The 14,280-nt window shown below is 36.9% G+C and overlaps 1 long non-coding RNA gene across 1 annotated transcript; it reads left to right on the top strand.

Annotated features, from left to right (window-relative positions):
• The first annotated feature begins 37 nt into the window (after positions 1–37).
• LOC142631903 (uncharacterized) lies at positions 38–2,453 on the top strand. Its single transcript, XR_012843677.1, has 3 exons — positions 38–196; positions 1,132–1,199; positions 2,120–2,453. It is a non-coding gene; the product is annotated as an uncharacterized LOC142631903 (long non-coding RNA).
• The last annotated feature ends 11,827 nt before the right edge of the window (positions 2,454–14,280 follow it).

Genomic DNA, 14,280 nt, shown 5'->3' on the forward strand with positions numbered 1-14,280 from the left:
ATTCCTTATCTTTCTTTTGCTGCACTAGAAGCTTCTTGGTTCATTTCACTTTGTTTCTTTGTTTTCTTTCTCTCTTTGCTCTTACACGGCTACACCCTCTCTCTCTCTCTCTCCCTCTCTCACCAAAACAATATGTACCTCTCTCTAAGAAAAAGTTAAGAGCCTAACACTAAAGTTTCAGCTTCAAAATTTGTGGGTAAGTAATCAAAACCTCATTTAATTTTGGGTATGTTGATAGTATAATTTTTTTTGTTTATTTTCCTACTTTATTCTCTAATCTGATTTTAGAAGCCGAAATTGTGATTCTGTTTTAGTAATTTGAAAGATTGATGGTGTTATGGTCTATTGGATGCTTAATGATGTATCTTAATGTTTATAGTATTGGTATAAAAATACCCAAATGAAATGAAGACCAATTGCTTTTAGTTGAGGATTTTGTAAGAATATACACTGAAGCTGTCACTGTGACAGATTTGGGGTTTACAACAAGCAAATTCTGTATTATATCAATTTCTATGAATTAGGATGCTAGGAGTAGTTTTTATGAATTCTAAGAAACATATAGTTGTAATGGAAGTGGTCTCACTGCATTTGGATTAATACAAAAATAATGGTTTAATTTTTAAGTTGCATGAATTTCTATCAGGACAGATTTGAGCACGTTTCCTTGTAAGATTTTTAATAAATCATTTTTTTATACTTTGGCTCTAAAATTGATACGGTATATACTAGACATACAGGGGAGTAGCTCTGTAAAATTGCATGACATTTTGATGTGTTTAGAAAGCCCATTTGTATTTTACAAATGAGACATTTGCTGCTGAAATGAGCAGTAAACAGTGAAGTTTAAACTCTGACTTTGTGGATTTAATTTTAAAGTTAGGGTGAATGTTTTGAGCTATAATTTAATGTGCTTATCTTTTGGTATGTTTAGATCATAGATGAATTTTTATGCTTTGATTTCTCTATGTTTTGGTATGTAATGTGTTTGATGATTGTACCTTGTTTATGGGGAAACTCTATGTGATGGGAATTAAGATTTTATTAAGTTTGAGAGTTAGGTTGTGTTTGAGGTATACGTTTATATATTTAGGAAGAGTTGTTAATAATAAGTTTTGGTCTTTCATTTAGGTGACGAGAGCAAGAACATGGACACTGGAGCTCCTCTTGTACAAATCTCTTGTGGCTTCTGTTTTCAGGTAAGGGATATGTGACATGTGCATTTGATAAGTATAAGGACTATTTAGAAAATTATTATGTATCAAAACCTTTTAATTAGAGATATTACATATAAGCATGATTTAAGTAAAGATTTATGTTCGTGACTTATTGAATCCTATATATACGATAATTTTAGCATATTGATGCTATTACTCACATCACGAACGTAATGTTTAAAAAATGAAATGGATATGCTATTGTTATGAAATATTTATGTAAAAGTTTAGTATCTGGAAAATATAGTTTTCAGTTATTCCATTGTTATGATTTGAACTCAGCTAGTAGGGATTATAGTACTGGTATTTCCATGGAGATTTTGATTGGCCATTGAAATTGGGATTGGCTCTGCTATACCCGCCCTTGTTGGTAATCGCCAACTTGTGGAGGATGTCAACCTACCCCCATGGTTGAAAGTATGTATTATGATATGATTCTAGAATTACCTAGCATTGTGGAGAATGCTGGATGCCTGACACTATGTGCTGGAAGCCTCCCAAAGTTGTGACAGACTTACAATTGGACTAACTAATATGTATTATAAATGAGTTATTAAGCTATTTAGAAGTTACAAGAAAAGTATGATGAAAAGAAAGCATGTTGAATGTGTTATAAGTCTGATGGAAAGTTTATGTTAAAGTAATTTATAGTTAATTTAAAGATAAGGTTACTGAATTATATTTAAGTTCCTTATTATGTCCTTTTATTATTATATGAAAGGAAAATGAAGTAATTCCATCTGAAAGTTCATAAGTTATTCTAAGAACAATATGAATAGTATGAAGGCTATTTTATCAAAGCTGGCATATCCATTAAATATTTGATTTACATGCATTCTTATCAAAGGCCCATGGAGCTTAAAACCTTACTGGGCTTTGCAGCTCACTCTATTATATTTCAGTGCACAGGTTCTTTCCTGGAAGTAATGAAAGTATTAGAGGTGACAAGGTTTCTGTGATTCTCGTTTGTTAGATTGTATAGTCTTTTTTGTTGTATAGTAGTTTAGCTCTTTTGTTGTATAAGAGGGATTAAGATGTACTTGATCCTTTGAGAACAAATGTAATTCGGAACCTTAGTTTGGTTTGAATCCTAGTAGTATGTCATTGGGGTTGCGTTTGTAAATAAGAGTTTTTGCTAAATGTTTAGCTATGTAATAACTGCATGAATACCTAAAGTTTCAGCCATGTGGTAATCTTGCAAAGTTCAAATGAAATGAATTTTCAAGGTTTTCATCATTTTTGTATATTATGGCTTTTATGCAAGAAAATAAGCAGGAATACAGGAAACAATTCTTGATAAGCACCTTCAGTTTAGGTTGGTTTATGTTAGTATTGAGGTAAAATTGATATTAACATGCCGGTCGTGCTCTAAATTCTGAAGTATAGATTTGGGTCGTGACAGCAATTATAGCCAAGAAGAGAAAAATAGCTGAAAGAATGGAAACAGATCTCCCCCATCGTCCTGAGCAGGGTCCTCGTCAAAAGAAGGCTCGAGCAGGAGAGAACAAAGACAGAGTTAGCAAGAAGGCAAGTTCTTCAGCGAGGAATCAGCAATATACCCCCTTAAACATGCCACTTGAGCAAGTGCTTATGCAGATCAAGGGCGACCCATCCTTGAAGTGGCCAGAGAAAATGAAAGGAGACCCGAATAAGCGTAATAGGAACAAGTATTGTCGCTTCCACAGAGACTATGGGTATGACACGGACGAGTGTTTTGATTTGAAGCAGTAGATAGAAAATCTCATTAGGCAAGGAAAGTTGAGAAACTTTCTTGGACGAGACCACAAGGACGAGAAGTTGAAAGCAAAGGCCGAAGAGTCATCACGACCCTCGCTCGTAGAAATAAGAGTTATCATAGGAGGTTCAATGGGGCAATCATCCAAGTCAAGGAAAACATACCTGAAGGTAGTGCAGAACGTTTAAATCTCTAGACGATCACCAAGGACAAAGGACACAGACGAACAAGCCATCATGTTCATGGACGAGAATGCTGAAAGAGTTCACCACCCTCATGATGACGCCATTGTTATCACTTTGCTTATTGCTGACTATACAACCAGGAGGGTGTTGGTGGACAATGGAAGTTCAGCAGACATTTTGTATTATCCTGCTTTTCAACAAATAAGGCTTGGATGAGATCAACTTCGTCTTGTGAATTCGCTCTTGGTAGGTTTTGGAGGAATGAAAGTACAACATGTGGGCACTGTTACATTACTTGTGGTGGTGGGGACGTACCCACAACAAATAACCAAGGATGTGAATTTCCTTGTGGTAGATTGTTCATCCTCTTATAATGCCATAATCCGAAGACCAACTTTAAATAGTTGGAAGGCAATTACGTCTACTTACCACCTGTCAATCAAGTTTCCTACGGAGCATGGGGTAGGATAGGTGCAGGGAGATCAACTAGGTGCAGGGAGATCAACTAGCAGCAAGAGAATGCTACTTGGCCATGTTGGCCATGGACGAACAGGTCCAGACGATGAACATTAAGGAAAGGAAAGTTGTGGCAGAGACCACTGAAGTATTGGAAAACGTTCCCTTGGACGAAAATAACCTTGAAAGGTATACCAAGGTTGGAGCGGATTTGGAAAAGAAGACAAAACAATATCTCGTCTAGTTCTTAAAGAAATGTATTGATGTTTTTGCTTGGAGTCATAAGGATATGCCAGGTATAGACCCTAGTGTCATTACCCACCGTCTAAATATATATCCTTCCTCTAAGCTTGTATGACAGAAGAAAAGCGTGTTTGCTCTTGAGAGAGACAATGTCATTAAAGAAGAGGTTCAGAAGTTGACTGCGGCAAAATTTATTTGAGAAGTCTATTACCCAGACTGGTTGGCCAATGTAGTAATGGTAAAAAAGGCTAATGGCAATGGAGGATGTGTGTGGACTTCACCGATCTGAACAAAGCCTGCCCTAAAGATAGCTATCCATTGCCGCGTATTGACCAATTGGTGGATTCTACCACAGGTCATAAGTTGCGGAGTTTTATGGATGCTTTCTCCGAATACAATCAGATAAGGATGGACGAGGCAGACCAGGAGAAGACTTCCTTTGTCACCAGTCAAGGCTTGTTTTGTTACAAAGTGATGCCCTTTGGTCTGAAGAATGCAGACGCAACATACCAAAGGTTGGTCAACCATATGTTTCGTCCACAAATTGGACGGAATGTGAAAGTTTATGTAGATGATATGCTGGTAAAGAGTCTGGATGAGGGGAAGCACTTGGACGACTTGCAAGAAACCTTTAACACACTCAGGCGATACAACATGAAGTTGAACCCCAGCAAATGCACTTTCGGAGTTTCACCAGGAAAATTCCTCGGATTTATGGTTTCACACAGAGGGATTGAGGCAAATCCTGATAAGATTCAAGCAATACTAGATATGAAGCCTCCGTAAAATATCAAAGAAGTCCAGTCTCTTACTAGACGAGTTGATGCTCTTAACAAGTTTGTCTCTAAAGCTACTGACAAATGTTTACCATTTTTCAAGGTTCTTAAAAAGGCATTCGAATGGACGGACAAGTGTCAAAAAGCCTTTCAAGATCTTAAAGATTATCTTACCGCGACTCTATTGCTAAGTCCATTTGTGCTGGGAGAAGAATTGTATTTGTACCTGGTAGTGACTCTACATACTGTAAGTTCAGCTTTGATCAGGGAAGAAGGGAAGGTGCAGAAGCCTGTGTACTATACGAGTCGAGCACTTAGGGGAGCAGAAGGACGATATCCACCAATAGAGAAGTTGGCTTTTACACTAATAATAGCCTCCAGAAAGTTGAGACATTACTTCCAAGCTCACATCATTAATGTTATGATGGACCATTCGCTAAAGAAGGCAATGAACAAGTTGGAAGTCACAGGACAATTGATCCAATGGACTGTCGAGCTCAGTGAGTTTGACATCAGGTATCATCCAAGAAATGCAATAAAGGCTCAAGCCTCGGCAGATTTCATTGTGGAATTTAATCCGAGTTATGATGAATCAGACGAGATGGAGGAGAGTAAGAAATGGGTTGTTCATGTGGATGGATCGTCTACACGACATACAGGAGGAAGAGGAGTTGTTTTACAATCCTCGGAAGGAGATAAATTGAAGCATAAGGTTCGTCTGCAATATCAAACAACTAACAACGAAATTAAGTATGAAGCTCTTCTTAAAGGATTAGAGTTGGCTAGGTTTGTGGAAGCTGAATCAATACTTGTCCTGGGAGACTCTCAGTTGGTCATGGGCCAAGTAAATGGGGCATATGAAGCCAAGGAAGAATGAATGAGGAAGTATCTTAATAGGGTTATAAGCCTTGTGAAGAATTTCAAGGAAGCTGATTTCATTCAAATCCCAAGGGAAGAGAACATGGAATCAAATACCTTAGCAAAGGAAGCCTCAGCGAACGAAGCAATGGACGAGTTTGATGAAATTCAATACATGCCAAGCATAGATTTTCCAAAAGTACAACAGATAGAAGGTGAAGAGAATTGGATGACCCCAATAGTGTCATATCTGAAGGACGAAAGGCTTCCAGAGGGGAAGGATGAGGCTAGAAAGCTCAGGGTTAGATCAGCCAGGTACGTCCTCATGGACGAGGTACTATACAAAAGAGGGTTTTCTCAGCCTTATCTAAGGTGTTTAGCCCAGGATGAGGCAAATTATGTGTTGAGAGAGGTTCATGAAGGAGCATGTGGAAACCATTCAGGAGCTAGATCACTCGTCCACAAGGTCGTCCGCTTAGGGTCATACTGGCCAACTTTTCAAGCAGATGCCAAGGCATACGTCAAAGTCTGTGATCAATGCCAACGATTCAATAATATTCCCAAACAGCCGTCAGAGTATCTCACCCTAATGATGGCCCCATGGCCCTTCACATAATAGGGATTAGATATCTTAGGTCCCTTCCCACTTGGAACCAAGCAGATGAAGTATTTGGTGGTTGGTATTGATTACTTCACTAAGTGGGTGGAAGCAGAACTCCTAGCAAAAATCACCAAACAGAATGTCAAGAACTTTGTTTGGAAGAATATTATGTGCAGGTTTGGGGTGCCCAGGGTATTGATATCGGACAACGGATGACAATTTGATAACGCACCTTTTTGGGACTTCTGTGAGCACTTTAGAATTCAGAATCATTACTCCTCACCTGCCCACCCTCAAGCAAACGGTCAGGTAGAAGTGGCAAACCGATCCTTGTTAAAAATCATCAAGCTCAGCTTAAGGGGGCAAAGGGTGTATGGCCAGATGAGCTACCAGGTGTTTTGTGGGCCTATAGGATGACAGTGAGAACCCCTACAGGGGAAACTCCTTTCAAGCTCGCCTATGGAAGTGAAGAAGTCATACTTGCAGAGGTACATATGGCCAATCATAGGGTGATGAAGTATCAAAGCGAGGAAAATAGGGAGCAACTTCGCCTAAACCTCGATCTAATAGACGATGTGAGGATGGATGCGGAACAAAGGACAGCGAGGTACAAAAACCTCATGGCTAGGCAATATGATGCAATGGTAAAACCCAGATGTTTCAATATAGGGGACCTCGTTTTGAAGAGGGTTTCCTTAGCAACCAAGAACCCAGCCCATGGGAAATTGGGACCTAATTGGGAAGGGCCTTACAAGGTTATCAATTGCAAAAGGCAAGGATCCTACTACTTGGAGACCCTGGACGGGAGGAAGTTGGAGCATCCTTGGAATGTTGAACACCTGAGGAGGTATTATTAGTGAAACGTCAGCATGGACGAGTATCACCATCGACGAGCTTGGAGTTTGTTTTATCTACGTATTGTTAGTACGATATATAGTATGATATATATTGCGTTTACTCCTTAAAACTATATTAGTCTTTAAGCTATGTGGTGTATGGATGAAGTTATGTATTTACCAAAGTTCCCTAAGGCATTGGCTTCTAAGCATATGCCTCGTCTATGAACAGTATTTATGTTATGAGCATAATGTTTGAATTTCTAGCTTTCATATTGTTTTTATTATTTAAAATGAATGACGAGAAGGCAAAGGCCAAAGGCGTGTGAATTCTCTGGACACTAAGACATAACGTCTATAATCTTTTCTTGGTAAGGTATGTTCCTCCAAACAATGGAAGAGGTTTAGCCTTAAACATGTTAGTCCAACTCATGGACGAGAAACGCGTGCATGAATCTTTAATCCATTGGCTAAGGACACCAGCTAGAACAATCCCGTCTATGGACGAGTAAAAAGTTGGACCTTAAGACTATGGATAATACAAAATTGGCTACTAAGTCTAAGGATGAATAAAGCTGAACCATTACCATTCACAAAGACGAGTTACACTCGCGAAAATTTAAAGAATGGTGAAAAAATGCTGATCATATATAAACCCTTATTATGGATGAGCCAAGGCTGATCAAAATCTTGGATACCAAAAACATTCGTCCATATAACATGTTTTAGTAAGTAAAAGAAAAACTAAAGGAAACAATGTTCATTCATCAATTATAGGGTGGACGACCTACGCCCAAAAACCCTTAACAAGAAAAGGGTAAAGCTAAATTGTTTGAAAGCTCATCCTAAAACTGTGGATGAAGTAAATGTACTTGAGCTACATTAAAAGGTCCAAAACAATGGACCAAATAAAAAGAAAAAGAAAAAGAAAAAACACTTGAATAAGAAAACTATTAAAGTCTCGTCTTCAGGCAGGAGGGGCGTCAGCATTGGGGTCGTCCTGAGGTAGCTGTGTAGTGGTATCATCCTCTACATTGATGTCTTCTGAACTCGTCTGGAGGAGGGATCTTGTAGGAGGCCCACCAAGGTTGAGTTCGATAGAACTGAAGTCAATCTCAGGGAAGTTCTCCATGGCGTCCATCCTGAAATCTTCAAACCCAGCTGCATAGTTGGTATCCATTAAATTGGTGAATTGTTTGGACATCTTAAAATCTGCAATTGCATTTCCCTTAGCTTTTTCGAGAAGGGTACTCAACTCGTTGTTCCACTTCTGGAGGTGGTCAAGATGAGTATCCTTCTCTATGGCATCAGCCTTCAACTCTACGAAGACTATAACATATCAACTAAGATGATTTGTCTTGATCATGGAAATGGAGATTTCTAGTTGCTATGTTGATATGTCTCAAGAGTTAAGACATATTGAACTGGACCCTTGTGAGATTTATTATTCTTTTAACGACTGTCAAATGAATAAAAACTCACGACTTATATTTACATGAATTCGTAATCCTGAGAGGATAATGGACCTGATCATGAAGTGTAGATTGCTTTGATATATCAGGAATGAAAACTAAAGTTACGGTCAAAACATCAGTATGTTGGGCAACCACATTTAGTGTTGATGGAACATATATTCTTAAGATGGAATTCATAGTCTCTTAACAGAGATACAAAATATTCCCTTGGGATAAGTTTAATGTATTTGGTTATTCAGATAAGTTTAAAGACTTACTAAAGTATATAGTTATGGAATTAGATTTCATAAATATATGGTGAATAACTTAAAGGATTAAACCAGGGACTTAAGGAATTAAGATGTAGTAATCTACAAAGTGGCAGTCTACATTCATGACTTTGTATTACTACGAATATTTTATGAAGGAGTTGCATGTACAATAAAGTCTTGGGATTTAATTTATAAATAAGGCTTAGAATGCAATTATATTTTTTTATAGTAGTATTAAATATAATTAATGGTAACTTTGGACTTGTCAAGAGTTGATAGAAAAGCCCAAGGTCCATTAGAGCTAGTGTCTTATTGGTCCCTTTTGGTCCCACTCCAAGCCACACACTTAAGCCCAATTGGAAAGGCCCAAAAGGCCAGTCCAATTAGATAATTAGTTAGATACAAAGAGAGAAACATACAAAATTTTTCATTAAGGAACAACACTATTGTGAAGTGGTGTGTCTATGTGAGTGTTAGACACTTTGACATTCTCTCTTGGAAAACTGATTGAGAGACCACACTTCTTGGGCGTTAGTGGAATTAGAGTGAAGAGTGAAAGTGTTCCTAAGTGCTTCTGATCTTCGGTTTTGAAATTCACCGCTCCAAGGTACACTCTCTTGTTCTTTAATTCTGAAACTTAGATAGTGCATGTTATCAATAGCAAATGAAGTAGATCTGTTATTTTTTCGCTGCATATGTTTTGTATGAGATACAAACATGTTATTTTCCATCAAATGGTATCAAAGCGGTTTTCATTTTCGTATATGTATAACATGCTTTATGAGTTTTGGAATTAGTGACAATAGTTTCATGTTGTTAGAAATTAGTTTTCTACATGGTTGTTGAAATTATTGTTTGATAAAAAATTGATATTGATGTTATGATGTTGTTTAAATTTGAATTTAAGTATGTTAAATTGAAATTTAAGGCTATAGCATTAATGAAATTCAGTTTTGATATCAATTTTTGTTCCTTATGTTCACATGATGGTTGTTTTTGTTCATGAAAATGTTAAAAAACTGTCTTAGAAAAATTCAGGAAAATTCAAAATTCACGACGCTCAGTTGATTGAGAATCTGTCGAGCATCGATTGAACTAGCATAAGTTTTCTCGACCGATCGAGGATCTATTGAGAATCAATCGAGCTTCACAGAATTTTTCTCGATCGATCGAGCAGCCAGAACTTTTCTCGATCGATCGAGAACTGTGGATCCATAATTTTCTTTAAGTGTTTTTTACCTATATAAAGAGCAAGGCTATGTGTAATTTGTTTACACATGTTTTAAATTAAAAACCTTTATTTTGAAACATCTAGTGGGAGAGAGATACAAGAGTTGGATCTCACAGCCTCCATTATTGGTTCATAGTGGTATGGGATAAGCACCTCGTCTTGGCGTATATGCCTCACGATCCCAAAGGAGGGTGTTTATTTCATAGTACTACGAGATTGAACTTACCCATTTAAAGTAGTGTGGACAAGCACCTCGTCTTGGCATATATGCCTTGTGATCCCAAAGGAGGGTGTTTTGTTTCATGGTACTACAAGTTTAAACACTATATAGGGAGATGAAATGTGGCTACACATGATTCTAGATAATGGTGTACACTAGACTAAGTATAATGTTAACTTCCCAAAGGACCTATGTCATTATTACTTAGAGGCCAAAGGTAATACGATATATTATTAGTGTTTGATAAGAGTTATTATGATAACACTAATAATGAGAATAGTTCTCAATCAATCATAGTGTTTATAATAAACTTGCTACCAAGGAATTATAAACATTGGATTAGGTTGTCGTTGCATAAATTATATTATAGTTTTATTAAGGTTTCATATTATATGTTTATATGCTAAATTGATAATGTCCAGTTTACTTGTCATATTCATGTTTATTGTTTTCAGATTTGAACATAGCATCATTTAGCCCACTTGTTACTATTCTTAATCAAAACAAACTGATTGGATCCAACTATGTTAACTGGAAAAGAAATTTGGACATTATTTTAACTACTGAAGAGTACAAATATGTTCTTACTCAACCATGTCCTAGCTTTCCTTCATTAGATGCCCCTCTTGAGAAAAAATAATGATATGATCGTTGGTAGAAATCTAATGAGATGGCTAAGTGCTACATCCTAGCATCTATTTCAAATGTTCTACAGTATCAAATGCAGGATGTAGAATTAGCTTCGGACATTATGCTAAGTCTGAAGGAGATGTTTGGTGAGCAAGGCCGTTCTGCAAGGCAAGAAACCATGAGGCAAATTTATAATACCAAAATGGCTAAAGGTACTTCAGTGAGGGAGCATTGTCTTACAATGATCTCTAATCTGAATACATTGGAAGTTTTAGGTGCCGATATTGATGGAAAATCCCAAGTGAATATGAAACTCCAATCACTACCAAAATCATTCAAGGAATTCAGAATGAATTATAATATGAACAAAAAGGTTTATTCTTTGTCTGAATTGTTGAATGAATTGGTAGAGGCGGAAGGCATCCTTGGTACTTCTAGTGTTGAAGCCAATATGGGTGAAGCTTCTACTTCTCAACCTAAGTCGAAACGCAAGGGTAAGAAGAAAAAGAAGAAGGACTTCACTAAGTAGGATGGTAAACAAATTTCCTTAGGAGTTACCGACATGGGAAAGAAGACCAAAGGAAAGTGTTTCCATTGTGGCGAGAAAAGTCATTGGAAGAGGAATTGTCCAAGAGGAATTGGCGAGAAAAGCTGCCAAGAATAAGGATATGAAAAGCACATTCTTCTTGAAATATGTTTGGTACAGAATCCCACGAATTCCTGGTGTGTGGATTTAGGTTATACTAATCATATTTGCAATTCTTTGCAGGGGTTCCAGGAGACTAGAAAGCTGAATGAAGGAGAATTGTTTCTTACCTTAGCAGATGGAAGTAGAATTCTAGTTGTAGTTGTTAGAGTGTTTAATTTTTGTTTTAGTTCTAGAGTTTTACTATTGGAAGACTGTCTATATGTACCTAATGTTCGTAGGAATTTAATTTCTACAAATTATTTAGGTAAACATGGATATTGTGTTATCCTGAAAGACAATATTGTAATAAAGAAGGATAAAATGTTTATCTGTTCTGAAAATATTGTTGATGGTCTTTATATTTTAACTCCTGATAAGCATGAATTATACAATTCTGAATTATATAGTAACTCTCATGTAAAATCATTAAAGAGAAAGTTTCCTTCTAATGATGCATATCTTTAGCATTTGCGTATGGGTCATATTAATTCAAATAGGATTCCAAGACTAATCAAAGATGGACTTTTAAAGCCCATGAACTTTGATGAATTTCTAGTTTGTGAATCTTGTTTGGAAGGTAAAATGACCAAAAGACCTTTTAATGCAAAAGGTAGAAGAGCCCAAGAATTGCTTGAATTAGTTCATACGGATATATGTGGTCCTATGTCAACCCAAGCAGAAGGTGGTTATGAGTACTTCATCACTCTCATGGATGATTACTCAAGATATGGTTATGTATTCCTAATGAGGCGGAAGTCCGAAACCTTTGAAAAGTTCAAAGAGTTTAAGGCTGAAGTTGAGAATCAATTGGGTAAACACATAAAGGTTATTCGATTTAATCGAGATGGTGAATACCTTCTTGGGGATTTCAAGGATTACCTAATTTAGAATGGGATTGTATCCCAATAAACTGCACCTAGAACTCTTCAACAAAATGGTGTAGCAGAAAGAAGGAATATGACTCTTTTGGAAATGGTTAGGTCCATGATGAGTTATTCAACTTACCAATTTCCTTTTGGGGATATGCACTAAAAACTACTATGCATATTTTAAATTTGGTTCCATCAAAATCTGTTCCTAACACACCCAAGGAATTGTGGAGTGGGCGCAAGCCTAGTATGAAGTATCTTCACATTTAGGGATGTCCAACACATGTGTTGAAAGGGAAGTCTGATAAGTTGAAAGCTAAAACAGAAGTATGCATGTTTTTAGGATATTCAAAGGAAACCAAGGGTAATTCATTCTATAATCGTAAGGATAACAAAGTGTTTGTTAGCATCTATGCCAAACTTTTGGAAGATGATTATGTGAATAATTTTAATCCTAGAAGTAAAGTTGTATCGGCTGAATTAGATGAACCTGTAGTTGAACAACCAATGGATGAAACTAAGGAAGATGTTGTTGTATTGGATGTACCACAGGATACTACTCATGAGATGTCTAATACATAGGTGCCTCATCGTAGTGAGAGAATTGTTTAACCTCTTGTGAGATTTATAGGTTTGGGAGTAACTTATGAAGCTATCTCAGAAGAGGCTGAATTGGATCCCTACACTTATGAGGAGACAATAAATGATATAGATGCACATCATTGGGTCCAAGCTATGAAATTTGAATTAGATTCTATGTATTCCAATCAAGTTTGGGATCTTGTAAAGGCGCCTAACAGCATTAAACCTGTTGGTTGCAAATGGGTTTACAAGAGAAAGAGAGGGATAGATGGAAATGTTGAAACCTTTAAAGTAAGGCTAGCGGCAAAAGGGTATTCTCAAAAAGAAAGTATTGATTATGAAGAAACCTTTTCACTAGTAGCAATGCTTAAATCTATTAGAATTCTCTTATCCATTGCTACTCATTATGATTATGAGATTTGACAAATGGATGTCAAAACTACATTTCTCAATGGCAATCTTGAAGAGGAAATCTATATGATGCAACCGGAAGGTTTCATAGCAAAGAACCAAGAACATATGGTATGCAAGTTGAAAATGTCCATTTATGGACTTAAGCAAGCATCTAGATCATGGAACCTCAAATTTGATCAAGCAATCAAGTCATTTGGTTTCGAACAAAATCTTGATGAACCATATGTGTGCAAAAGACATCGAGACAAAGTAGTAATGTTCCTAGTGCTTTATGTTGATGATATTTTATTCATTGGAAATGATGTAAGAGTAATGTCATCGGTTAAAATTTGGTTGTCAAGCCAATTTGATATGAAGGACTTGGGCGAAGCTAACTATATTTTAGGGATCAAGCTTTAGCGAGATCAAAAGAATAAGATGTTAGGTTTGTCACAAGCTGGATATATAGGTAAGGTTTTAGAACGGTTTAGCATGCAAAACTCCAAGAAAGGATTACTTCCTTTTAGACATGGAGTTCCTCTATCTGATGACCAAAGGCCTAAGACTCAAAAAGTAGAAAATATGATAAGACAAGTTCCTTATGCTTCTGCAGTGGGAAGTCTTATGTATGCCATGCTTTGTACTAGACCAGATATCTGTTATTCAGTTGACATGGTCAGCCGATATCAATCAAATCCAAGACCTAAACATTGGCAAGTTGTAAAGCATATTTTCAAGTATTTAAGGAGAACGAGAAATTATATGCTTGTTTATCGTTGTGAGGATTTGATTCCCATTGGCTATATAGATTCAGATTTTCAGTCGGATCTAGATTTCAGAAAATCCACGTAGAGTTGTGCATTCACCTTGGGCGGTGGAGCCATAAGTTGGAGGAGTGTTAAGCAATCTTGTATTGCTGACTCCACCATGGAAGTTGAATATATTGCTGCCTGTGTAGCAGCAAAAGAGGTTGTTTGGCTCAAGAAATTCCTTTCTGATCTTGGTGTTGTGAGAATTGAGCAAGTTTCAGTTAC

This window comes from Castanea sativa, chromosome 4 (genome assembly GCF_040712315.1).
Source record: "Castanea sativa cultivar Marrone di Chiusa Pesio chromosome 4, ASM4071231v1".
NCBI lineage: Eukaryota > Viridiplantae > Streptophyta > Magnoliopsida > Fagales > Fagaceae > Castanea > Castanea sativa.